Raw genomic sequence first — 27,814 nt, 5'->3', positions numbered from 1 at the left:
CTAGTGATCATGTAATAAGATACAAACATAAATAAAACATAAAGCATAATTTTCGAAAAATAGAATAATAAGAACAAGAAAATTAAAGAACGGGTCCACCTTAGTGATGGCGGCTTATTCTTCCTCTTGAAGATCTTATGGAGTGCTTGAGCTCCTCAATGTCTCTTCCTTGCCTTTGTTGCTCCTCCCTCATGACTCTTTGGTCTTCTCTAATTTCATGGAGGAGGATGGAATGCTCTTGGTGCTCCACCCTTAGTTGTCCCATATTGGAACTTAATTCTCCTAGGGAGGTGTTGATTTGCTCCCAATAATTTTGTGGAGGAAAATGCATCCCTTGAGGCATCTCAGGAATCTCATGATGAGGAATTTCCTCATGCTTTTGGTGAGGTTCATGAGTGGGCTCTCTTGTTTGCTCCATCATTTTCTTAGTGATGGGCTTGTCCTCATCAATGAGGATGTCTTCCTCTATGTCAATTCCAGCTGAATTGCAGAGGTGACAAATGAGATGAGGGAAGGCTAACCTTGCCAAAGTAGAGGACTTGTTCGCCACCTTGTAGAGTTCTAGGGATATAACCTCATGAACTTCTACTTCCTCTCTAATCATGATGCTATGGATCATGATAGCCCGGTCTATAGTAACTTCAGATCGGTTGCTAGTGGGAATGATTGAGCGTTGGATGAACTCCAACCATCCTCTAGCCTCTGGCTTGAGGTCAAGCCTTCTTAGTTGAACCGGCTTCCTGGTGCATGAAATTGTGATCTCAATGGCGCCAAAAACTTGGTACGCACTATCATAATCTCAATTCTTCTTCACAACTTTGCAAAACTAATCAGCAAGTGCACTGGGTCGTCCAAGTAATAAACCTTACGTGAGTAAGGGTCGATCCCACGGAGATTGTTTGCTTGAAGCAAGCTATGGTCGTCTTGTAAATCTTAGTCAGGCAGATTCAAATGGTGATGAGGTTTTGATAATTGAAATATAATTAAAACATAAAATAAGATAGAAATACTTATGTAATTCATTGGTGAGAATTTCAGATAAGCGTATGGAGATGCTTGTTGCTTCTGAATCTCTGCTTTCCTACTGTCTTCATTCAATCATTCATACTCCTTTCCATGGCAAGTTGTATGTTGGGGGATCACCGTTGTCAATGGCTACTGTCCGTCCTCTCAGTGAAAATGGTCCAAATACACTGTCACCGCATGGCTAATCATCTGTCGGTTCTCGATCATGTTGGAATAGGATCCATTGATCCTTTTGCGTCTGTCACTACACCTAACACTCGTGAGTTTGAAGCTCGTCACAGTCATCCCTTCCCAGATCCTATTCGAAATACCACAGACAAGGTTTAGACTTTCCGGATCTCAGGAATGGCTGCCAATAATTCTAGCCTATACCACGAAGGTTTTAATCTTAGATTAGAAACCCAAGAGATACACATTCAAGCTTGTTTGCATGTAGAACTGAAGTGGTTGCCAGGCACGCGTTTATAGGTGAGAATAGTGATGAGGGTCACATAATCATCACATTCATCATGTTCTTATGTGCGAATGAATATCTTAGAGAAGAAATAGGCTAGAGTTGAATAGAAAAACAATAGTACTTTGCATTAATTCATGAGGAACAGCACAGCTCCACACCTTAATCTATGGGGTGTAGATACTCCACCGTTGAAAATACATAAGTGAAAATAGGGTAGACATGGCCGAGTGGCCAGCCTCCCATGGAGGTCTTAGAATGTAAAAGTTACATAATGTGTTCCAGAGATGTAAAATAAATTACTAAAAGTAGTTTTTATACTAAACTAGTAACTAGGGTTTATAGAAATGAGTAAATGATGCAGAAATCCACTTCCGGGGCCCACTTGGTGTGCGCTTGGGCTGAGCATTGAGCTTTCATGTGTAGAGACTCTTTTTGGAGTTAAACGCCAGGTTGTAGCCTGTTTCTGGCGTTTAACTCTGATTTGCAACCTGTTTCTGGCGTTTAACTCCAGAATAGGGCAGGAAGTTGGCGTTTGAACGCCGGTTTGTGGCATCAAAACTCGGGAAAAGTATGGATTATTATATATTTCTAGAAAGCCCTGGATGTCTAGTTTCTAACGCATTTGAGAGCGTGCCAATTGGGTCTCTGTAGCTCTAGAAAATCCATTTTGAGTGCAGGGAGGTCAGAATCCAACAGCATCTGCAGTCCTTCTTCAGCCTCTGAATCAGATTTTTGCTCAAGTCCCTCAATTTCAGCCAGAAAATACCTGAAATCACAGAAAAACACACAAACTCATGGTAAAGTCCAGAAATATAATTTTTATTTAAAAACTAATAAAAATATACTAAAAACTAACTAAATCATACTAAAAACTATGTAAAAACAATGCCAAAAAGCGTATAAATTATCCGCTCATCACAACACCAAACTTAAATTGTTGCTTGTCCCTAAGCAACTGAAAATCAAATAGGATAAAAAGAAGAGAATATACTATAAATTCCAAAATACAATGAAACTTAGCTCCAATTAGATGAGCGGGACTAGTAGCTTTTTGCCTCTGAACAGTTTTGGCATCTCACTTTATCCTTTGAAGTTCAGAATGATTGGCATCTATAAGAACTTAGAATTCAGATAGTGTTATTAATTCTCCTAGTTCAGTATGTTGATTCTTGAACACAGCTACTTTATGAGTCTTGGCCGTGGCCCTAAACACTTTGTTTTTCAGTATTACAACCGGATACATAAATGCTACAGACACATAACTGGGTGAACCTTTTCAGATTGTGACTCAGCTTTCCTAAAGTCCCCAATTAGAGGTGTCCAGGGTTCTTAAACACACTCTTTTTTTTTTACTTTGGACCTCGACTTTAACTGCTCAATCTCAGGCTTTTCACTTGACACCTTCACGCCACAAGCACATGGTTAGGGACAGCTTGGTTTAGCCGCTTAGTCCAGGATTTTATTCCTTTGGGCCCTCCTATCCACTGATGCACAAAGCCTTTGATCATTTTTACCCTTACCTTTTGGTTTAAAGGGTTATTGGCTTTTTGCTCTTGCCTTTTGGTTTAAAGAGCTATTAGCTTTTTCTGCTTGCTTTTTTTTTCTTTCTCTCTTTTTTTTCGCCAGTTTTTTAATATTTTTTTTCACAAGCCTTGCTTTTTCACTGCTTTTTCTTGCTTCAAGAATCAATTTTATGATTTTTCAGATTATCAATAATATTTCTCCTTTTTCATCATTCTTTCAAGAGCCAACAATTTTAACATTCATAAACAACAAATTCAAAAAATATGCACTGTTCAAGCATTCATTCAGAAAACAAAAAGTGTTGCCACCACATCAAAATAATTAAACTAAGCTCAAGGATGAATTCGAAATCATGTACTTCTTGTTCTTTTGTTTTTAGAACATTTTTCATTTAAGAAAGGTGATGGATTCATAAGACACTCATAGCTTTAAGGCATAGACACTAGACACTAATGATCATGTAATAAGACACAAACATAGATAAAAATAAAGCATAGAGAACAAAAACAGAAAAATAAATAGACAAGGAGATTAAGGAACGGGTCTACCTTAGTGAGGGTGGCGCCTTCTTCCTCTTGAAGAACCAATGGTGTTCTTGAGCTCCTCTATGTCTCTTCCTTGCCTTTGTTGCTTCTCCCTCATAGCTCTTTGATCTTCTCTAATCTCATGGAGAATGATGGAGTGCTCTTGGTGCTCTATCCTTAGTTGTCCCATGTTGGAACTTAATTCTCCTAGGGAGGTGCTGATTTGCTCCCAATAGTTTTGTGGAGGAAAGTGCATCCCTTGAGGCATCTCAGGGATTTCATGATGAAGAATTTCCTCATGCTCTTGTTGAGGTCCATGAGTGGGCTCTCTTATTTGCTCCATCCTTTTCTTAGTGATGGGCTTGTCCTCATCAATGAGGATGTCTCCCTCTATGTCAATTCCAGCCGAATTGCAGAGGTGGCAAATGAGGTGAGGAAAGGCTAACCTTGCCAAAGTGGAGGACTTGTCAGCCACCTTGTAGAGTTCTTGAGGTATAATCTCATGAACTTCCACTTCCTCCCCAATCATGATACTATGGATCATGATGGCTCGATCCACAGTTACTTCGGATTGGTTGCTAGTAGGAATGATAGAGCGTTGGATGAACTCCAACCATCCTCTAGCCACAGGCTTAAGGTCATGCCTTCTCAATTGAACCGGCTTGCCTCTTGAATCAATTTTCCATTGAGATCCTTCCTCACATATGTCCATGAGGACTTGGTCCAACCTTTGATCAAAGTTGACCCTTCTAGTGTAGGGGCGTGTGTTTTCTTGCATCATTGGCAAGTTGAACGCCAGCCTTATATTTTTCGGACTGAAATCTAAGTATTTCCCCCGAACCATTGTAAGCCAATTCTTTGGATTCGGGTTCATACTTTGATCATGGTTCTTAGTGATCCATGCGTTTGCATAGAACTCCTGAACCATTAAGATTCTGACTTGTTGAATAGGATTGGAGAGAACTTCCCATCCTCTTCTTCTAATCTCATGTTGGATCTCCGGATACTCACTCATTTTGAGCTTGAAAGGGACCTCAGGGATCACCTTCTTCTTGGCCACAACTTCATAGAAGTGGTCTTGATGGACCTTTGAGATGAATCTTTCCATCTCCCATGACTAAGAGGTAGAAGCAATTGCCTTCCCTTTCCTCTTTCTTGAGGTTTCTCTGGCCTTAGGTGCCATTAATGGTTATAGAAAAACAAAAATCAATGCTTTTACCACACCAAACTTAAAAGGTTTGCTCGTCCTCGAGCAAAAGAAGAAAAAAAGTAGTAGAAGAAGAAGAAAATAGAGGAAATAGAGGGGGAGAGTGTATTCGGCCAAGGGGGAGAAGAAGTGTTTGTAATGTGTGAAAATGAGGTAGTGTTGAGGGGTTTATATAGGGGTAGGGGAAGGGTTAGGTTTCGTGTATTAGGGTTGGGTTTGAGAGGGAAAAGATTTTGAATTTGGAGGTAGGTGGGGTTTTTGGGAAAGAGTGGATGGATGTGAGTGGTGAAGAGTGTTTGGGGAAGAGGTATGGAGGTGATTGGTGAAGGGTATTTGGGGAAGAGTGTTATGAAAGGGTGTGAAGAGGAGAAAAGAAGAGGTGGGGTAGGTGAGGATCCTGTGGGGTCCACAGATCTTGAAGGGTCAAGGACTTAATATCCCTGCTCCATTTAGGCGTGCAAAATGCCCTTGGAATGCACTTCTGGCGTTTAACGCCAGCTTTTCTCCCATTCTTGGCGTTAAACGCCAATTAGATGCTCTGTTATGGCGTTAAACGCCAGTCTAGTGCCTGTTTCTGGCGTTAAACGCCCAGAATGGTGCCAGACTGGGCGTTTAACGCCCATTCTGCTACTCTTACTAGCGTTTAAATGCCAGTAAGGTCTTCCTCCAGGGTGAGCTATTTTTCATTCTATTTTTCATTCTATTTTTAATTTTTCAGTTGTTTTTGTGACTTCACATGATCATCAACCTAAAGAAAACATAAAATAGGAATGAAAAATAAATAGATATAATTAAATAGCATTGGGTTACCTCCCAACAAGCGCTTCTTTAATGTCAATAGCTTGACAGTGAGCTCTCATGGAGCCTCACAGATAATCAGAGCAGGGTTGGGGCCTCTCAACACCAAACTTAGAGTTTGAATGTGGGGGTTTTGTTTGACTCTGTATTGAAAGAAGCTTTTCATGCTTCCTCTCTATGGTTACAGAAGGAGAACCTTGAGTCTTGAATACAAGGTAGTCATCTTTCAACTGAAGGACCAACTCTCCTCTGTCAACATCAATCACAGCTTTTGCTATGGTTAGGAAGGGTCTGCCAAGGATGATGGATTCATCCTCATCCTTTCCAGTGTCTAGGATTATGAAATCAGCAGGGATGTAAAGGCCTTCAACCTTTACTAGCACGTCCTCTACTAGTCCATAAGCCTGTTTCATTGATTTGTCTGCCATCTCTAGTGAGATTCTTGCAGCTTGTACCTCAAAGATTCCCAGTTTTTCCATTACAGAGAGTGGCATGAGGTTTATCCCTGACCCCAGGTCACACAGAGGCTTCTCAAAGGTCATGGTACCTATGGTACAAGGTATGAAGAATTTTCCGGGATCCGGTTTCTTATGAGGTAATGTCTGCCTCATTAATGCATTCAGTTCATTGGTGAACAAGGAGGGTTCATCCTCCCAAGTCTCAGTACCAAATAACTTGGCATTCAGCTTCATGATTGCTCCTAGATATTTAGCAACTTGCTCTTCAGTGATGTCTTCATCCTCTTCAAAGGAAGAATATTCATTAGAGCTCATGAATGGCAGAAGGAAGTTCAATGGAATCTCTATGGTCTCTGTATGAGCCTCAGATTCCTTTGGTTCCTCAAAGGAAAACTCCTTTCTGTCCAGAGGACGTCCCTTGAGGCTTTTCTCACTGGGACTCACGTCCTCCTCACTCTCTCCAGGTTTGGCCATGTTGATCATGGTTATGGCCTTGCACTCTCTCTTGGGGTTTTCTTCTGTATTGCTTGGGAGAGTACTGGGAGGAGTTTCAGAAATCTTCTTACTCAGCTGACCCACATGTGCCTCCAAATTTCTGATGGAAGACCTTGTTTTCATTCATGAAACTTAGTGTGGTCTTGGATAGATTAGAGATTATGGTTGCCGGGCCAGAATGGCTCTGTTCAGAATTCTCTGTCTGTTGCTGAGAAGGTGATGGAAAAGGTTTGCTATTGCTAAACCTATTTCTTCCACCATTATTATTAGTAAAGCCCTGATTAGGCTTCTGTTGATCCTTCCATGAGAAATTTGGATGATTTCTCCATGAAGGATTGTAGGTGTTTCCATAGGGTTCTCCCATGTAATTCACAGGATTCTTTCTTCTGAGGCGTCCCATTGTTTACAGGATTCCTCTCAGAGGTGTACATGAACTGGTTATTTGCAACCATTTCAATGAGTTTCTGAGCTTTTGCAGGGGTTTTCAGATGAAGAGATCCTCCTGCAGAATGGTCCAATGACATTTTTGACAACTCAGACAGACCATCATAGAATATACTTATGATGCTCCATTTTGGAAGCATGTCAGTAGGACACCTTTTGATCAGTTGCTTGTATCTTTCCCAAGCTTCATAGAGGGATTCTCCTTCCTTCTGTCTGAAGGTTTGGATTTCCACTCTAAGCTTGCTCATCTTTTGAGGTGAAAAGAATTTGGCTAGAAAAGCACTGACCAGCTTATCCCAACAGTTTAGGCTATCCTTAGGTTGTGAATCCAACCATGTTCTAGCTCTGTCTCTTACAGCAAAAGGAAAAGCATAAGCCTGTAGACCTCGGAATCAACTCCATTGGTCTTGACAGTGTCACAGATTTGCAAGAATTCAGCTAAAAACTGATGAGGATCTTCCATTGGAAGTCCATGAAACTTGCAATTCTGCTGCATTAGAGAAACCAATTGAGGCTTAGCTCAAAATTGTTTGCTCCAATTGCAAGAATTGGGATGCTTCTTCCATAGAAGTCAGAAGAGGGTGTAATGAAGTCACCAAGCATCTTCCTTGTATTGTTGGCATTGTTATTGGGTTCGGCCATGTCTCCCTCTTTTTCGAAAATTTCTGTCAGGTTCTCTCAAGAGAGTTGTGCTTTAGCTTCCCTTAGCTTCCTCTTCAGAGTCCTTTCAGGTTCAGGATTAGTTTCAACAAGAATATTCTTATCCTTGTTCCTGTTCATATGAAAAAGAAGAGAACAGAAAAGAAAATATGGAATCCTCTATGTCACAGTATAGAGATTCCTTTATGTGAGTAGAAGAAGAGAAGAATAGAAGAAGGAGAAGAGAAAAATTTGAATTTAAATTACAATAAAAGTAAAAATATTTTTGTTTTTATTTTAATTATTAGTTAGAATTTGAAAATTAAAAAGAGAAATAAAATTAAATTAAAATTTAAAACAATTGGTTAATTAAAAAGAATTTTGAAAAAAAAAGTGAGGAGTTTTCGAAAATTAGAGAGAGAAAATTAGTTAGGTAGTTTTGAAAAAGATAAGAAATAGCAAAACAAACAAAAAGTCAAGTGGTTAATTGAAAAGGATTTGAAAATCAATTTTGAAAAGATAAGAAGTTAGAAAAGATTTTGAAATTGATTTTGAAAAAGATATGATTGAAATTTATTTTGAAGAAGATTTGAAAAAGAAATTTAAAAAGATTTGATTTTGAAAATTAAAGTTGATTACTTGACTAACAAGAAACTAAAAGATATGATTCTAAAATTAAAGATTGAACCTTTCTTAATAGGCAAGTAACAAACTTAAAATTTTTGAATCAATCACATTAATTATTAGTAAAGATTTTGAAATTATGAAATGAAATTAAGAAAAAGATTTTGAAAATCATTTTTAAAATTTTCAAAAATCATAAAAGAAAAATGACAAAGATTTGATTTTTAAATTTTTTTTGAAAAGATAGGATTTTTAAATTGAAAATTTAACTTGACTCATAAGAAACAATTAAATTTTAAAAAGTTTTGAAAAAGTCAACTCAAATTTTTGAAAATTTATGAGAGAATAAGGGAAAGATATTCTTTTGAATTTTTAATGAAGAAAGAGAAAAAAAAGATATCTGGTGCACGAAATTACAATCACACTTTTGCAACTCCGCACAACTAACCAGCAAGTGCACTGGGTCGTCCAAGTAATACCTTACGTGAGTAAGGGTCGATCCCACGGAGATTGTCGGCTTGAAGTAAGCTATGGTTATCTTGTAACTCTTAGTCAGGATATCAATAATTCTCAGATTTAATTGTAAAAAGTAAAAGAACATGAAATAAATACTTGTTATGCAGTAATGAAGAACAGGTTGAGGCTTTGGAGATGCTTTGTCTTCTGAATCTCTGCTTTCCTACTATCTTCTTCTTCATGCACGCAAGGCTCCTTCCATGGCAAGCTCTATGTTGGGCATTACCGTTGTCAATGGCTACTTCCCGTCCTTTCAGTGAAAACGTTCCAAATGCGCTGTCACCGCACGGCTAATCATCTGTCGGTTCTCGATCATGCTGGAATAGGATCCATTGATCCTTTTGCGTCTGTCACACGCCCAACAATCGCGAGTTTGAAGCTCGTCACAGCCATCCCTTCCCAGATCCTACTCAGAATACCACAGACAAGGTTTAGATATTCCGGATCTCAGGAATGGCCGCCAATAATTCTAGCCTATACCACGAAGGTTCCAATCTTAGATTAGAAACCCAAGAGATACACATTCAAGCTTGATTGCATGTAGAACGGAGGTGGTTGTCAGGCACGCGTTCATAGGTGAGAATGATGATGATTGTCACGGATCATCACCTTCATCAGGTTGGAGTGCGAATGAATATCTTAGAATAGAAGCAAGCGTGATAGAATGGAAAACAGTAGTAATTGCATTAATTCATGAAGAACAGCAGAGCTCCTCACCCCCAAAAATGGGGTTTAGAGACTCATGCCATAGAGAACACAACAAGAAATGTGTAAAGTGTCATGAGGTACAAGATGAATCACTGAAAGTAGTATTTATAGTAAACTAGTGACCTAGGGTTACAAAAAATGAGTAAGCTAGGGTGTTTATCGTAAAATTCCACTCCTGGGGCCCACTTGGTGTGTGCTTGGGCTGAGCATTGAAGCTTTCATGTGTAGAGACATTTCCTAGAGTTAAACGCCAGTTTTTATGCCAGTTTGGCGTTTAACTCCAGCTTTTGTGCCAGTTCTGGAGTTAAACACCAGAATTCTTGAGCTGACTTGGAACGCCTGTTTAGGCCATCAAATCTCGGTCAAAGTATGGACTATTATATATTGCTGGAAAGCCCAGGATATCTACTTCCCAACGCACTTGAGAGCGTGCTAATTGGGCTTCTGTAGCTCCAGAAAATCCACTTTGAGTGTAGGGAGGTCAGAATCCAACAGCATCTACAATCCTTTTTCAGCCTCTGAATCAGATTTTTGCACAGGTCCCTCAATTTCAGCCAGAAAATACCTGAAATCACAGAAAAACACATAAACTCATAGTAAAGCCCACAAAAGTGATTTTTATTTAAAAACTAATAAAAACATAATAAAAACTAACTAAAGTATACTAAAAACATACTAAAAACAATGCCAAAAAGCGTATGAATTATCCGCTCATCACAACACCAAACTTAAATTGTTGCTTGTTCCCAAGCAACTAAAAATCAAATAGGATAAAAAGAAGAGAATATACAATGAATTCCAAAAACATCTATGAAGATCAGTATTAATTAGATGAGCGAGGCTTTTAGCTTTTTGCCTCTGAACAGTTTTGGCATCTCACTTTATCCTTTGAAGTTCAGAATGATTGGCTTCTATAGGAACTCAGAATCCAGATAGTGTTATTGATTCTCCTAGTTAAGTATGTTGATTCTTGGACACAGTTACTTTATGAGTCTTGGCCGTGACCCTAAGCACTTTATTTTCCAGTATTACCACCGGATACATAAATGCCACAGACACATAACTGGGTGAACCTTTTTAGATTGTGACTCAGCTTTGCTAAAGTCCCCAATTAGAGGTGTCCAGAGCTCTTAAGCACACTCTTTTTTTGCTTTGGACTACGACTTTAACCGCTCAGTCTCAAGTTTTAACTTGACACCTTCACGCCACAAGCACATGGTTAGGGACAGCTTGGTTTAGCCGCTTAGGCCAGGATTTTATTTCTTTAGGCCCTCCTATCCACTGATGCTCAAAGCCTTGGATCCTTTTTATCACCCTTGCCTTTTGGTTTAAAGGGGTATTGGCTTTTTCTGCTTGCTTTTCTCTCTTTTTTTTTCGCATATTTTTTTTTATGCAAGCTTTCTATTCACTGCTTTTTCTTGCTTCAAGAATCAATTTTATGATTTTTCAGATCATCAAATAACATTTCTCCTTTTTCTTTCATTCTTTCAAGAGCCAACAATTTTAACATTCATAAACAATCAAATTCAAAAATATGCACTGTTCAAGCATTCATTCAGAGAACAAGAGTATTGCCATCACATCAAAATAATTAAACTATTTTAAAATTCGAAATTCATGTACTTCTTTTTCTTTTTCAGTTAAAAACACTTTTTATTTAAGAAAGGTGATGGATTCATAGGACATTCATAGCTTTAAGACATAAACTCTAATTTTATTGATTATGGAATAAAAATAAGGCTCAAAGATAAATAGAAGAGCAGACCCATAATAATAGAAGACAGAAAATTAAAAGCAGAAAATGAAATGACTCTTAAAATTGACTCTTAATAATAAAGGTTATCATAGAGTTAGGACTCAACAACCTTGATTTTGAGAAGTTGATGCTCCCTCTTTTTGTGGGGTGCTTGGTCCTTCAAGGGAGAGCTTCTGGCGCTTCAGCTCATGTAGCTCACGCCCCTGCTTCTCCTGTTCCTTCAGCAGCTTGCAGAGCATGCAGTTTTGATTCTGCTGTTCTTCCTTAAGTTGTTCCATAGCTTCCTGCAGCTTGGTAACAGATGCTTCTAAGCGGGTCCAGTAGTCAATTTCAGGAATTTCTGGGAGGAACTCCTGCGCCCTCTTTTTGATGGAGTTGTCTTGCACTTGTCCTTCCATTGACTTCTTGGTGATTGGGTGTTCAATTGGGATGAATTCATCTACTCCCATCCTCACCCCAGCATCTTTACATAGCAGAGAAATTAAGCTTGGGTAGGCCAGTTTGGCTTCAGTGGAATTCTTATTTGCAATTGTGTAAATCTCACAAGAAATCAGATGATGAATCTCCACTTCTTTTCCAAGCATAATATAATGAATCATCACTGCTCTTTTGACAGTGACCTCAGAGCGGTTGCTAGTAGGAAATATAGAACGCCCAATAAAGTCCAGCCAGCCTCTTGCAACTGGTTTGAGATCTCCTCTCTTGAGTTGGTTTGGGACACCTTTGGAATTGGTTATCCACTTAGTTCCAAGGAGGCATATGTCCTCTAGAACTTGATCCAACCCCTTATCTACTCTCACCATTCTCCTATTAAAAGATTCAAAATCATTTTGTAGTTGAGGTAGTTTGAAGACCTCTCTTATTTTGTCCAGATGAAAGTAAATAATTCTTCCTCTGACCATGGTTCTGTAGGTATGAAAGGCGGTTCCAGTCATTCTCTGATTATCTGTCAGCCACAGATTTGAGTAGAATTCCTGAACCATGTTTCTTCCAACCTTTGTCTCAGGATTGGCTAGAATTTCCCATCCTCTGTTTCGAATTTGCTCTTGAATCTCCGGATATTCATCTTCTTTCAGATTGAATTTAACTTCTGGGATCACTGACCTCAGACCCATTATTTTGTAGTAATGGTCTGCATGTTCCTTGGTTAGGAACCTCTCTTGATTCCAAAGACTCTTTGGAGTATTCTCTTTCTTGCCTCTTGATTTGGTTTGTTTTCCCTTAGGTGCCATGATCTTGATGAGTCTTAGCTCAGTGATCACGGAAAAGCACACCAAACTTAGAGGTTTGCTTGCCCTCAAGCAAAAGAAAGGAAAGGGAGGAGAGAAAAGAAGAGGTAAATTCGAATGGTGTAGAGGAGGGGATGGCCGAAACTATATTTATAGGAGGAGGGGATGGCTTTCGAAAAATTTGAGAGAGATATGAAAAGATATGGAAAGAATTTGAGAAGATATTTGAGTTTTTGAAGAAGATTTGGAAAGGATTTGAAAGAATTTTGAGAAATAATTTAGAAAATTATTGAATGATGAGAATTGAGGGTGAGTGATGAAAGTTTGAAACATGTTTATGCAGAAAATTATGAGTCAAAACATGAAAATTTGAAAAAAATTGAAGTTGGAAACAAAATCTCCTCCCCCTGCCTTTCTGGCGTTAAACGCCCAGAATGGATACCATTCTGGCGTTTAACGCCCAGTTGTTGGCCATTATGGGTGTTTAACGCCCAGCCAGGTACTCTGGCTGGCGTTAAACACCAGAAACTCCTTTATCACTGGGCATTTTGCTGAACGCCCAGGATACTGCAAATCTGGCATTAAACGCCCAGAATGGTACCCATTCTGGTGTTTAACGCCCAAAATGGTACCTTTACTGGCGTTAAACGCCCAGAATGATACCCATTCTGGCGTTTAATGCCCAAAATGCCCCTTTCTGGCGTTTTCTTGCCAGCAAGCTCCTTTTCTCTGCTTTTTGTACTGAATCCTTCTGTAACTCTGTGAATTCCTTCAATTTTGATGCTTAGCCTTTAATGAAAATGTATATCAAACCTCTACAAGTATTAATTAAAATAAATAACTTGCTAATGGCTGGGTTGCCGCCCAGCAAGCGCTTCTTTATTGTCTTTAGCTGGACCTTTACTGAGCTTCATTCAAGCCTCAGTTTTGAGCATTCTTGCTCAAAATTGCTTTCAAGATAATATTTGATTCTCTATCCATTGACAATGAACTTTTTGTCAGAATCAATATCTTGAAACTCAACATATCCATATGGTGACACTCCTATAATCACATATGGTCCCCTCCACCGGGATTTTAATTTCCCAGGGAATAATCTGAGCCTAGAGTTGAATAGTAGAACTTTTTGTCCTGGCTCAAAGACTCTGGATGACAATTTCTTGTCATGCCACTTTTTTGCTTTTTCCTTATAAATTTTTGCATTTTCAAAAGCATTGAGTCTGAACTCTTCCAGCTCATTTAGCTGGAGCAATCTTTTCTCACCAGCTAACTTAGCATCCATGTTTAGGAATCTGGTTGCCCAGTAGGCTTTATGTTCTAGTTCCACGGGCAGATGACAAGCCTTGCCATACACAAGCTGGTATGGAGAGGCTCCTATAGGAGTCTTGAATGCTGTTCTGTATGCCCACAGAGCATCATCCAAGCTCCTTGCCCAATCCTTTCTACGGGCAATTATAGTCCGTTCTAGGATTCTCTTTAGTTCTCTATTAGAGACTTCAGCCTGCCCATTTGTCTATGGATGATACGGAGTTGCTACTTTGTGGCTAATTCCATATCGAACCATAGCAGAGTAAAGCTGTTTATTGCAGAAATGGGTTCCCCCATCACTGATTAGTACTCTGGGAACACCAAATCTGCTGAAAATATGTTTCTGGAGGAACTTCAGCACAGTCTTAGTATCATTAGTGGGTGTGGCAATTGCTTCCACCCATTTAGATACGTAGTCTACTGCCACTAGAATGTAAGTGTTTGAGTATGATGGTGGAAAAGGACCCATGAAGTCTATACCCCATACATCAAACAACTCAATCTCTAAGATTCCTTGTTGAGGCATGGCATAACCATGAGGCAAGTTACCAGCTCTTTGGCAACTGTCACAGTTACGCACAAACTCTCGGGCATCTCTATAGAGAGTAGGCCAATAGAAGCCACATTGGAGGATTTTAGTGGCTGTTCGCTCACTTCCAAAATATCCTCCATACTGTGATCCATGACAATGCCACAGGATCTTCTATGCCTCCTCTCTAGGGATGCATCTGCGGATCATTCCGTCAGCGCATCTCTTAAAGAGATATGGTTCATCCCATAAGTAGTAGCTTTGTATCAGAAATTAGTTTTTTCTTTTGCATCCTGCTGTACTCCTGGGGTATGAACCTCACAGCTTTATAATTTGCAATGTCTGCAAACCATGGTGCCTCTTGAATGGCAAAGAGTTGCTCATCCAGAAAGATTTCAGAGATCTCAGTGGAAGGGAGGGACGCCCTAGCCACTGGTTCTAACCGGGACAGGTGATCAGCTACTTGGTTCTCTGTCCCTTTTCTGTCTCTTATTTCTATATCAAACTCTTGCAGAAGCAACACCCATCTTATGAGCCTGGGTTTTGAATCCTGCTTTGTGAGTAGATATTTAAGAGCAGCATGGTCAGTGTACACAATCACTTTTGATCCTACTAAATAGGATCTAAACTTGTCAATGGCATAAACTACTGCAAGCAGCTCTTTTTCTGTGGTTGTGTAATTCTTCTGTGCGTCATTTAGAACACGACTGGCATAGTAAATGACGTGCAGAAGCTTGTTATGCCTTTGTCCCAATACTGCACCAATGGCATGGTCACTGGCATCACACATTAATTCGAATGGTAATGTCCAGTCAGGTACAGAGATGACTGGTGCTGTAACCAGCTTGGCTTTCAGGGTTTCAAACACTTGCAGACACTCTGTGTCAAACACAAATGGCGTGTCAGCAGCTAGCAGGTTGCTCAGAGGTTTTGCAATTTTTGAAAAGTCCTTTATGAACCTCCTATAGAATCCTGCATGCCCCAGAAAGCTTCTGATTGCCTTTACATTGGCAGGTGACGGTAATTTTTTAATTACCTCTACCTTGGCTTGATCTACCTCTATTCCCTTGCTTGAAATTTTGTGCCCAAGGACAATTCCTTCAGTCACCATAAAGTGACATTTTTCCCAGTTTAAGACCAGGTTAGTTTCTTGGCACCTTTTCAGGACAAGTGCTAGATGATCAAGACAGGAGCTGAATGAGTCTCCAAATACTGAGAAGTCATCCATGAAGACTTCCAAGAATTTCTCTACCATATCAGAGAAAATAGAGAGCATGCACCTCTGAAAGGTTGCAAGTGCATTGCAGAGACCAAAAGGCATTCTTCTGTAAGCAAATACTCCAGATGGACATGTGAATGCTATTTTCTCTTGGTCTTGAGGATCCACTGCAATTTGGTTGTAGCCTGAATAGCCATCCAAAAAGCAGTAGTATTCATGACCTGCTAGTCTTTCTAGCATTTGGTCTATGAATGGTAAAGGAAAATGATCCTTTCTGGTGGCTGTATTGAGCCTTTTGTAATCAATACACATACGCCATCCTGTGACTGTTCTTGTGGGAACCAGTTCATTCTTTTCATTATGGACCACTGTCATGCCTCCCTTCTTGGGGACAACTTGGACAGGGCTCACCCATGGGCTATCAGAAATAGGATAAATAATCCCAGCCTCTAGTAACTTAGTGACCTCTTTCTGCACCACTTCCTTCATGGCTGGATTTAGCCACCTCTGTGGTTGAACCACTAGCTTAGCATCATCCTCTAATAGGATCTTATGCATACATCTTGCTGGGCTAATGCCCTTAAGGTCGCTTATGGACCACCCAAGAGCTGTCTTGTATGTCCTTAGCACTTGAATTAGTGCTTTCTCTTCCTGTGGATTTAAAGCAGAGCTTATGATCACTGAAAAAGTGTCACCCTCTCCCAAAAATGCATATTTCAGGGATGGTGGTAGTGGTTTGAGCTCAGGTTTAGGAGGTTTCTCCTCTTCCTGAGGGATTTTCAGAGGTACTTTTATTTCCTCTGATTCCTCCAGATCAGGCTGAACATCTTTAAAGATGTCTTCTAGCTCTGATTCAAGACTCTCAGTCATATTGATCTCTTCCACTAAAGAGTCAATAATATCAGTGCTCATGCAGTCATTTGATGTGTCTGGATGTTGCATAGCTTTGACAGCATTTAACTTGAACTCATCCTCATTGACTCTCAGGGTCACTTCCCCTTTTTGTACATCAATAAGAGTTCGTCCAGTTGCTAGGAAAGGTCTTCCTAGAATGAGAGTTGCACTCTTGTGCTCCTCTATTTCCAGCACTACAAAGTCAGTGGGAAAGGCAAATGGCCCAACCTTGATAATCATGTCTTCAATGATGCCTGATGGATATTTAATGGAGCCATCAGCAAGTTGAAGACATATCCGGGTTGGTTTGACTTCTTCAGTCAACCCAAGATTTCTGATAGTGGATGCAGGTATTAGATTGATACTTGCTCCAAGGTCACATAGAGCTGTCTTGGTACATGCACCCTCTAATGTGCATGGTATCATAAAGCTTCCTGGATCTTGAAGCTTCTCTGGTAAGCTTTTCAGAATGATTGCACTGTATTCTTCAGTGAGAAACACTTTTTCAGTTTCTCTCCAATCCTTCTTATGACTTAAGATCTCTTTCATGAACTTAGCATAAGAGGGTATTTGCTCAAGTGCCTCTGCAAATGGAATCTTTATTTCAAGAGTCATGAGATAGTCTGCAAAGCGGGTAAATTGTTTATCCTGTTTCGCTTGGCGGAGTTTCTGAGGATAAGACATCTTGGCTTTATATTCTTCAACCTTAGTTGCTGCAGGTTTATTCCCTACAGGAGTGGTTGGAGAAGCCTTCTTAGAGGGGTTACTATCAGCACTTGCAGGTGTCTGATCCCTCATTGGTGTTTGAACGCCAGGATTGGGTGCTGGATGGGCGTTTAATGCCAGCTTCTCACCCTTTTCTGGCGTTTGAACGCCAAAACTGGACAAGGAATGGGCGTTTAACGCCAACTTTTCCCCCTTTTCTGGCGTTTGAATGCCAGAGTTATTCCTCTCTGGGCTCTTGATGTCCTCAGAGGGATTTTGGGCAGTGGTTTGGTCATCCTCTGTCATTTGTTCCCTTCTTGACTTTTTGCTACTTTGAGCTGAGTTATTTAATGTCTTCCCGCTCCTTAGTTGAACAGCTTGGCATTCTTCTGTTATCTGTTTAGATAGCTGCTGTCTTGTCTGATTCAATTGTGCTTCTATATTCTTGTTAGCATTTTTAGTGTCTTGGAGCATCTCTTTGAATTCTGCTAATTGTTTTGTCATAAGGAGTAATTGCTAATTAAGTTCCACAATCTGTTCTTTAGGATTGGGATCAGTAGTTACTGCCATAGCCTCTTCTTTTATGGAGGACTCACTGTTTGAGTACAGATGTTGATTTCTAGCAACTGTATCTATGAGTTCTTGAGCCTCTTCAATTGTTTTTCTCATGTGTATAGATCCACCAGCTGAGTGGTCTAGAGACATCTGAGCTTTTTCTGTAAGCCCATAGTAGAAGATGTCTAACTGTACCCACTCTGAAAACATTTCAGAGGGGCATTTCCTTAGCATCCTCTATACCTCTCCCAGGCATTATAAAGGGATTCATGATCCTCTTGTTTAAAGCCTTGGATATCCAGCCTTAGCTGTGTCATCCTTTTTGGAGGGTAAAATTGATTCAGGAATTTGTCTGATAACTGTCTCCATGTTCTTATGCTTGCTGTGGGTTGGTTATTTAACCACCTCTTAGCTTGATCTTTTACAGCAAATGGAAACAATAATAATCTGTAGACATCCTGATCCACTTTTTTATCACGTACTGTGTCAGCAATTTGTAAGAACTGTGCCAGAAACTCAGTAGGTTCTTCTTGTGAAAGACCAGAATACTGGCAATTTTGCTGCACCATGATAATGAGCTGAGGATTTAGCTCAAAGCTGCTTGCTTTGATGGGAGGTATATAGATGCTACTCCCATATGCAGCTGTAATGGGGTTAGCATATGACCCCAGAGTCCTTCTGGACTGTTCACTTCCACTTATGTCCATGATGGAGAAAAGGAAATTGATATGAATTATTTTTTTTAAAGTAACCGAAAATAATAAGTAAAATAAATGGAAAATAAAATAAAATTTTGAAACAAAAAGAAAATAAAAGCAAATTGAAAACTAAATTAATTAATCAATTAAAAAGATTTTGAAATTAGCAATTAAAAAGATATGATTGAAAATTATTTTGAAAAAGATATGAAAAGATCAATTTTTGAAATTAGAATATTGACTTGACTAAAAAAGATATGATTTTGAAAATCTTTGACTAAATTAATGCAAAATTTCGAAAATTATGAGTAAAATAAGGAAAAGATATTTTTTTGATTTTTGAATTTTAATGAGGAAAGAGAAAAACAACAAAATGACTCTAAACTTAGAAATTTTAAATAAAAACAATGAAAACAAACAAGAAAATTTTGAATGTCAAGATGAACACCAAGAACACTTTGAAGATCAAGATGAACACCAAGAACAAATTTTTGAAAAATTTTTAAGTAAATAAAAGCACAAAAACACCCATCTTAAAATTTTTAGAAAATAAAGCACAAATTTTCGAAAAATTAAAAGAAAACACAAAGAAGACACCAAACTTAGAAATTTTTTAAAAATCAATAAAGAACTAAAGACATGCAATTTCGAAAAATTAAAAGAAAATAAAAGCATGCAATTGACACCAAACTTAAAATATGAAACTAAACTCAAATAAAAGACTCTAAACCAACAAAAATAAAATATTCCTAATCTAAGCAACAAGATAAACCGTCAATTGTCCAAACTCGAACAATCCCCGGCAACGGCGCCAAAAACATGGTGCACGAAATTACAATCACACTTTTGCAACTCCGCACAACTAACCAGCAAGTGCACTGGGTCGTCCAAGTAATACCTTACGTGAGTAAGGGTCGATCCCACGGAGATTGTCGGCTTGAAGCAAGCTATGGTTATCTTGTAACTCTTAGTCAGGATATCAATAATTTTCAGATTTAATTGTAAAAAGTAAAAGAACATGAAATAAATACTTGTTATGTAGTAATGAAGAACAGGTTGAGGCTTTGGAGATGCTTTGTCTTCTGAATCTCTGCTTTCCTACTATCTTCTTCTTCATGCACGCAAGGCTCCTTCCATGGCAAGCTCTATGTTGGGCATCACCGTTGTCAATGGCTATTTCCCGTCCTCTCAGTGAAAACGTTCCAAATGCGCTGTCACCGCACGGCTAATCATCTGTCGGTTCTCGATCATGCTGGAATAGGATCCATTGATCCTTTTGCGTCTGTCACACGCCCAACAATCGCGAGTTTGAAGCTCGTCACAACCATCCCTTCCCAAATCCTACTCAGAATACCACAGACAAGATTTAGACGTTCCGGATCTCAGGAATGGCCGCCAATAATTCTAGCCTATACCACGAAGGTTCCAATCTTAGATTAGAAACCCAAGAGATACACATTCAAGCTTGATTGCATGTAGAACGGAGGTGGTTGTCAGGCACGCGTTCATAGGTGAGAATGATGATGATTGTCACGGATCATCACCTTCATCAGGTTGGAGTGCGAATGAATATCTTAGAATAGAAGCAAGCGTGATAGAATGGAAAACAGTAGTAATTGCATTAATTCATGAAGAACAACAGAGTTCCTCACCTCCAACAATGGGGTTTAGAGACTTATGCTGTAGAGAACACAACAAATTTTGAGACGAAATTGAAACAAATTTCGAACAAATTAGAGACAAATTTTTTCTTTCGAACAAAATTGGGACGAATTTTTTTTGTCCCAAAAAGCCTTGTTGCTAATTTACATTTTGTTTGAAATTTCGTCCGAAATTTTTTTCAGATGATTTTGTGACAGATTTTGGATAGGCATTTATCTATTAGATTTCTAAATATTATGACGTATTTTAGACGAATTTTAGACAGGTTAACCAACATAAAGACAACGTATTTCAGACAAATTTCAAACATAAAAATATTTCTTTTTAGACAATTTTCAAACAAAAAATAAACTTTATTTCAAACAAATTTCTAACGAATTTAGTCTAATATAACAAATTTTTTTCGAACAAATTTTAGACAAATCAAATATTTCTTTTCAATTAAATTTCAGACAAATTTAATTTAAAAGAATTTACATATTTGAAACAAATTTCATACAAAAGAAAAAATTATTTTCGCACAAATTTTCTACAAATTTAATATAATATTTCAAACAAATTTCATACAAAATAATTTGCTATTTAATATATAAATATTTTAGAAAATAAATTGTATTCGATTTGCTTTCTATATTAAGACCATCATAATCATTTTTTTCATATTACATCATCGAAATTATAAACGCATAATAAAGTCATGAAAAAATCAATTACCATAAAAGAGTTAAAAAAATATTTATTATTAAAATACTTGTCCATAAATGTAATCAAACTAAAATAGAAAAAATAATTAAACTAAAACAAAAAAAAACTTTTAAAAAGGTCAAATATCATGAATAAAATCAAATATACTAACTAATTCACCTAAAAATTTCTTAATCTAAATTAGAAAAAACATATACTCCAAACATTAATCACTCATGTTATCATTCTCATCATCACTAGAGCCTGTCCCAAGCTCATCATCCGCAAAAACAGACATGGTTGAAGGAAGTGGGAGATTCAACTTTTCATACAAAGCATGAAGTCTTTTCAGTAGAACCAATTCTTTTCTGTTGAACCTTTAGTTGACGTCCTTGATCTTTTAACTTATGCTCAGCATTATTCAACTTAACATTTTGCTCTGACCACTGGAGAATAGATAAATCAAAACAAAATGTTAAATTCAAAGACATTGGCAAATGATAGAAAAAAAAAGTGTTAATAGAGTTGAAGGAAAATTACTAATAGTGTTAACATGATCAATAGTTTGTATTGAATCAACAACCATAGCACGAGGGGAAAGAAGCTGAGCTTTCTTGCTTGTTGAGGTTCTCACATACAATATTTCTATAAAAAAAAACAAACATATACAACATATTTGAAAGAAAAATGGATGGTGAGTTACTCTTTATTAATAGTTCAACTCCCAAATGGCAGCAAGATAAACTGGATTCCTTGTCAATTGATTTGAAACCTGAATTAAAGCACTCAACAAGTAAGTTTTGATGCGGTATATATATATATATCTTTTATTTCATGGTAATTGCTAAGTGGTTCATTCAAAACATTCCAAAAGTTTTCCATTCTAATTTGCTTATAGACGATTTAAAGAAAGTTAAAGACTCTTCACTTGCTCTTTGGACTGATATTTTGGATGACCCAAAGCAGTGGACTGATTACCGTGATAGCAAACGTGATGGGCAGGTAGTTATTGCTGTCTCATACCTTTTGATTTTTCCCCTGCTGACTAATTTAATTGGAAGAACTTATAATTATGCTTACTTTGCAGGTGAATCCTAGGTTCCCTGACTTCAAATGCAAGGATGGGAACGGTGCCCTATAGAATTATTTGGTTAATAACCCTAATAAATGGTGGGATAACAGAATAGATAAGGTAAGTAGAGTATACTTCCATAGGTTCTTTACCAGGCTTAACTAGATATTGTTGATCGAGTTTTTCTTTTTCTATTTTAATCATCAGAGGAATTCAAAAGCTCTTGACTTTAAGCACAAAGAAAGAGGTGAAGTGCTCTGGCTTAATGATTCTCCTAGTTAGGTGTTATCAAAGTTGTCACCCGTGAAGCCAAAAGAAAGTGCAGAATTTGGTAGGAAGAAACTAGTTTCATGAGCTTGGAAACTAAAACAGAGGATGAAGATTCATTCAACCTAGTTGTATGTAGTTAATTACTTTATGCTTTTTTAAAGTTCCCGTTATTCTGCTTTGCGTTGAATGGTAATTTTGATGAGGCAGATATATTTGTTGTTCTTATTATGTGCAAAAGCAATTTTCATCAGATTTTTTTTAGACTTCTTTCTATCCACAACTCTATGCGAATCATGCCTCAATTTAACATATAAATTTTGACTGTGTAGAGTTCAGGATTTAAGGTCATTTCAACCATTTTTCATCAAGCATATAATATTGCCTTGCAGTTTGCACTAAAGAGAATACATTTTTGTTAAGTAAAAAATTAAACCAATAAAAAGCTATGACCTGCTGTTTTCTAACATGTTTGATAAAATCATATTACGTGTTAATAAGTGAGATATAGATGTCTTAGGATTAATAACCCTTTTTTTTATTATGACTGATGATTTATGAAGGAATCATGCTTTTATATTTTTATTCTCACTTTGAAGATGGAATTAGACACAAATGAAAGTTGTGAATTCAGAATTTGAAGGTCTTATCATACAACACATTGGGAACGAAGGACCAATGGAAATGTCTGTTTACAGTGTGCAGTTTACATAATTTGTGATAGTTAGGAGATCATAGAAGTGATCAAATATATTGATAACGAAGCCAATGACTGTATTAAACACTGTTGTTTGATTAATTTTGTAAATATATAACCAAAAACAATAAGAGAAACCAGAGAATGCAAAGCATAAACTAATTCATTAATTGATTTTGTAAATATATTAATCTTTATAGTAGCTACAACATATAAATCAAATGCAAAGTATCACATAGACATTCAATCAAACATGTGGTGTGCAATTCAGAAATTCAGCATAATCAAGCAACTTTCAGCAGCATTCAATCCATAACAGCCATAATCCAACACTTGCAACTTAACAAAGATCTAATAAACTAATCCTAACCTATCTTAACCACTTAAATCCACTAACAACATGCAAATTCTAACTAACTAACTAATTAAAGAAAATAGACTAGAAAGCAGAGCAAAGAGAGAACCTGAGGTGATGACTAGGGTTCTTGAAGCAAAGGAAGGGGAAAAGAATGCAATGGTACTATGTTATTGCCACTGCTGGAGGTGCGGTGACAATGACGCCAAAATGGAGGAGCTGGGCTGAGCTCCTAGTCGCTGAATGAGGGTGAGAAAAGAGATTTTTTGTTCGAATCTAGAGGGTGGAGGTGGTCTGAGGTGCGATAGTGGAGGCTGGAGCGGTGGCTGTCGTAGCGTTGAGCGCGAAGCACGAGTGGCGACCACAGGAGGCAGAGCACGCAGAAGAAGGGAGCACGCAGAAGGAGGGAGACGGAGATCCAAAACTGATGCTGAAACCAAAAGGGAATGCTGAAAAAAGGTTGGGTTTTTGGCAAGGTAACCTAGCCAGTTGTGATACATACGAGCGAGAAAGCATTCAAAAACTAAAATATTTGGAACTAAAAAGGCGGTCTTAAATAAAGTTTTTATTTTTGGCGCAAAGTAAATAAGTGACTTTGAAACAACTACATATAACAAATTTTAAAATTAAAATTGTATTTAATTTTTACTAATAAATTAAAAAAAAGATAAGATTGCAGCGAAAATATATCAAATAAATTATGGAATATGATATCTAAATGATAGATATTTAAAAAGAATTATATCTAATATTAATTTTAAAATTTTTAAATTAAATTATGTTCTTAAATTTTTGTTATATAATAATCTTAAAAGATAAATATTTAGTAAAATCAATATTTGAAATTAAAAATTCTTTTTATATTAATAGATAAGATGGATAAGATAAGATAATTGTATTGAATTATATAAAGAGGAGCTAGAGGCCCTTCAGTTACATTCCTCATTCCGCACATATATATTTCATAAATCCATTCTAACTTGAGCGTCGGAATGTTCTTGCTAAGTACCGACCCAATCGCTAGTCAAACAATCTAACAACTGTTTCAACTCATAAGTCTCCAATCCATCTCATAAGCCATACCAGAGACTTCTAGATAAGTAAAAATTGTTTTTGAACGACTGTATCTATATATAGTGTGCTAAAAGAGTCAATTGAAAAAAATTCTTTATAGATAAATTTTTTTAATAACTATCATTATGTGGTTTTTTTTTTTTTTTGGTGACTTATCATTATGTGGTTTAATGTTCATTATTATAATTTTCATTATTAAAAATTTTAATATTACTTTAAGGGTAGTTCTTTATTTAATTTATCTTATTTAGTTGTCAGAACCGAACCGGTAATCGAACTAGTCAGATTACTGGATCACTAGGTCATTAGTTCAACTGATGGATCACTGGTTGAACCAATTGACTCGGTCCTATATAAATATAATAAAATAAAAAATAGTAAAAAATTTAAAATTAAAATTTAAAATATATATTTTCACTAATATTTTAAAAATATCTAGCTATTCTAAAATAATTGGAATATGAACAATAAGTATTTTGTTAATTTTACTCTATCATAAATATTTTTATTTTATTTTTATATTAAAATAACTATTATTTTCAAATTTTAATAATTTATTAATTAGTTTATATCTATTATACTATTATATACTACAAATATTTATTAAAAAATAATATTAATAGATATTATATAATTATAAAAAAAATAAGTGAGATTATTTTTATTATTAAATAAAAATATAATTAAATTAAGAATGAGTGAGTTTATAACTAAAATTAAAATAAATTAAATAAAAGTAAATTATTTGATAAACGATATATATCATAATTTGCATAAATAATATTCAAAATTACAGCAGCTCAATGGCATGGAAGGACATTCTTTTTCCTGAATATTGGGGTTCGATTCACATGTCATACATTTCTTGAAATTTTAGATTTCAATCGGTTTTATTCTTTGTACGGTCCGATCCGGTTATGAAAAAAAATTTAGATTGCCTTTTGAAAAAAATACTTATTTTTTTATATTTTTTAAAATGTTAATGGAGGGAATACTTTTTAATTTTTAATAAAAAATAAAAAATTTTCTAAGGTGCCAACATTTTTTTATAGTTTTAATCTTGTATATAAACTAATATTATTTATTATCTAATTTTCGTATTTTCTATATTAAATAAAAATCTTAATTCTCTAATATTTTTCATTAAATTAATGTGAAATACAAATCTGTGTCTAGACAAAATTTTTATGCCGATGAATTAATCAGTTTATGGTAATTGAAATTTTATAAATAATAGGCCAACACGTTAAATTATTGATCCTTTTTATGCAATGTAGATAATATTTTTTTAATTGAACAAAAACTTATAATTAATTATGAAATTAAAATTAATTTTTTTATTGTATTCAAGACTAAAGCAAGAGGTGAGATTGAGATTGAAACACAGAAGATTTTGCATATCAAGAAGATGCCACAAATCAATCTATATAACAATCATATCTCAAATAATATTGACACTATTATTGATTTATTGGATACCGATAGTACAAGATATGAAGATGATGATGATGATGAGACATTTGAGAATGAGGACGAGGACGAGGATGATGATGAAGACGAGGACGAGAACAATGAGGACGAAGATCAAACTGAATAGTATGAAAAAATGCACTATAAAATGTATTCATTTGTATTTTCTTTTTTTAATTTTTAATATACCTTAATCTTATATGAACAAGTATATGATTTTTTATTATTATTTATTATTTGTATTATTTTTTTAGAAGATCGAATATAATTTATTCTTAAGTTTTTATATATGTGATTCTTTTAGATACACTTTATCATAAATTTGTTACAAAATTAAATTTTGAATTATTATAAAGTAAATAATTAAAAGAATAAATTAAAAAATAATAGACTAATTTAAAATATAAATAATATTTTTATACTAGATGTTAAAATTTTTCAATAAACATTTAAAATTCGTTTGAAAACTGATGCACTTTCAAATAGAATTTACAAATGATGTTATTTTCGTCCCAAATTTGTGGGAAAAAATTTTAGTTACTTCAAAAGGTTAGCTATAGTAAAAGCATTTAAGACTAATTATAGACAAATTTGGGATAGAATTAACATTTTTCAAAATGCGTCCCAAATCCGTCTGAAGTTATTGCGCATATTCAGATAGAATACGGACGAATTATAGTTTTTGTCCAAAATGTGTTGCTAATCTGTATGAAAATTTTGGCGCCATCCAAAAAAAATTGGCGCCAAAATTTGGGACAAAATTTAGACAAATTTAGGATAGAATATATTATTCCAATGTCTCCACTAAAAATTGTTCAACATTTGTCTCAAATTTGTCCGAAATGAAAAAGTCATTCAGACGAAATAAATTTCGTTTGAAATTTTCGTCCGAAAAAATCCTATTTCTAGTAGTGTCGACCTAGGGTTACAGAAAATGAGTAAGCTAGGGTGTTTATCGTAAAATTCCACTTCTGGGGCCCACTTGGTGTGTGCTTGGGCTGAGCATTGAAGCTTTTATGTGTAGAGACATTTTCTGGAGTTAAACACCAGTTTTTATGCCAGTTTGGGCGTTTAACTCCAGCTTTTGTGCCAGTTCTGGAGTTAAACGCCAGAATTCTTGAGCTGACTTAGAACGCCTGTTTGGGCCATCAAATCTCGGGCAAAGTATGGACTATTATATATTGCTGGAAAGCCCAGGATGTCTACTTTTCAACGCAATTAAGAGCGCACCAATTGGGCTTCTGTAACTCCAGAAAATCAACTTTGAGTGCAGGGAGGTCAGAATCTAATAGCATCTACAGTCCTTTTTCAGCCTCTGAATCAGATTTTTGCTCAGGTCCCTCAATTTCAACTAGAACATACCTGAAATCATAGAAAAACACACAAACTCATAGTAAAGCCCACAAAAGTGATTTTTATTTAAAAACTAATAAAAACATAATAAAAACTAACTAAAATATACTAAAAACATACTTAAAACAATGCCAAAAAGCGATGAATTATCCGTTCATCAATATCATTTTGATGTTTTTCTCTTTTTCTATTAAACAACAAAAATGAAACAAAACATAAAAATTAAAGATCAAAATAAGTAATGCATGCAAGAATACTTTGAATGTCAAGATGAACACCAAGAATACTTTGAATGTCAAGATGAACACCAAGAACTTATTTTTGAAAAGTTTTAAGAGAATAAAAAATGCTCGACACCAAACTTAGAAATTTTCAATGTTTAGACACTAACAAATTGAAAATGCATATGAAAAACAAGAAAAGACACAAAACATGAAAGTGCAAAGATCAAACAAAGAAAATCATCAAGAACAACTTGAAGATTATGAAGAACAGTTTCATGCAGGTGTTCTTCGAAAATTTAAAGACAAATTAAAAAGATGTAATTGACACCAAATTTAAAAATTGACACTAGACCCAAACAAGAAACATCAGATTTTTTGTTTTTATGATTTTATTAAATTTTTTTTGGTATTTTTTGAAAATTAATTGGAAAAAGAAAAATAAAGATTTCAAAATTTCTAATGAGAATTCCAAGAATCATGCAATGTTAGTCTAAAGCTCCGGTCCAGGAATTAGACATGGTTTACTAGCCAGCCAAGCTTTCAGTGAAAGCTCCGGTCTAAAACACTAGACATGGCCAATGGCCAGCCAAGCTTTAGCATACAAATCAGGCATACAACAGCTGAATTGATGAGAATAAAAAAG

The 27,814-nt window shown here is 36.2% G+C and overlaps 2 long non-coding RNA genes and 1 other non-coding gene across 3 annotated transcripts; 2 read left to right on the top strand and 1 right to left on the bottom strand.

Annotated features, from left to right (window-relative positions):
- The first annotated feature begins 7,067 nt into the window (after positions 1 to 7,067).
- On the top strand, positions 7,068 to 7,175 carry LOC112739341 (small nucleolar RNA R71). Its single transcript, XR_003170277.1, has one exon. It is a non-coding gene; the product is annotated as a small nucleolar RNA R71 (small nucleolar RNA).
- Positions 7,176 to 20,686: 13,511 nt separating this feature from the next.
- Positions 20,687 to 23,572, bottom strand: LOC114925070 (uncharacterized). The gene is made up of 3 exons (XR_011869861.1): positions 23,160 to 23,572; positions 21,200 to 21,304; positions 20,687 to 21,105 (listed from the first exon to the last, which is right to left on the bottom strand). It is a non-coding gene; the product is annotated as an uncharacterized lncRNA (long non-coding RNA).
- On the top strand, positions 21,557 to 22,259 carry LOC140177981 (uncharacterized). Its single transcript, XR_011869862.1, has 3 exons — positions 21,557 to 21,661; positions 21,747 to 21,851; positions 21,939 to 22,259. It is a non-coding gene; the product is annotated as an uncharacterized lncRNA (long non-coding RNA).
- Positions 23,573 to 27,814: the final 4,242 nt, after the last annotated feature.

The sequence above is a fragment of the Arachis hypogaea genome, chromosome 13 (genome assembly GCF_003086295.3).
Source record: "Arachis hypogaea cultivar Tifrunner chromosome 13, arahy.Tifrunner.gnm2.J5K5, whole genome shotgun sequence".
Taxonomy (NCBI): domain Eukaryota; kingdom Viridiplantae; phylum Streptophyta; class Magnoliopsida; order Fabales; family Fabaceae; genus Arachis; species Arachis hypogaea.
The sequence above is the reverse complement of the archived record's forward strand: the minus strand, read 5'-3'. Positions and strand labels throughout refer to the sequence as shown.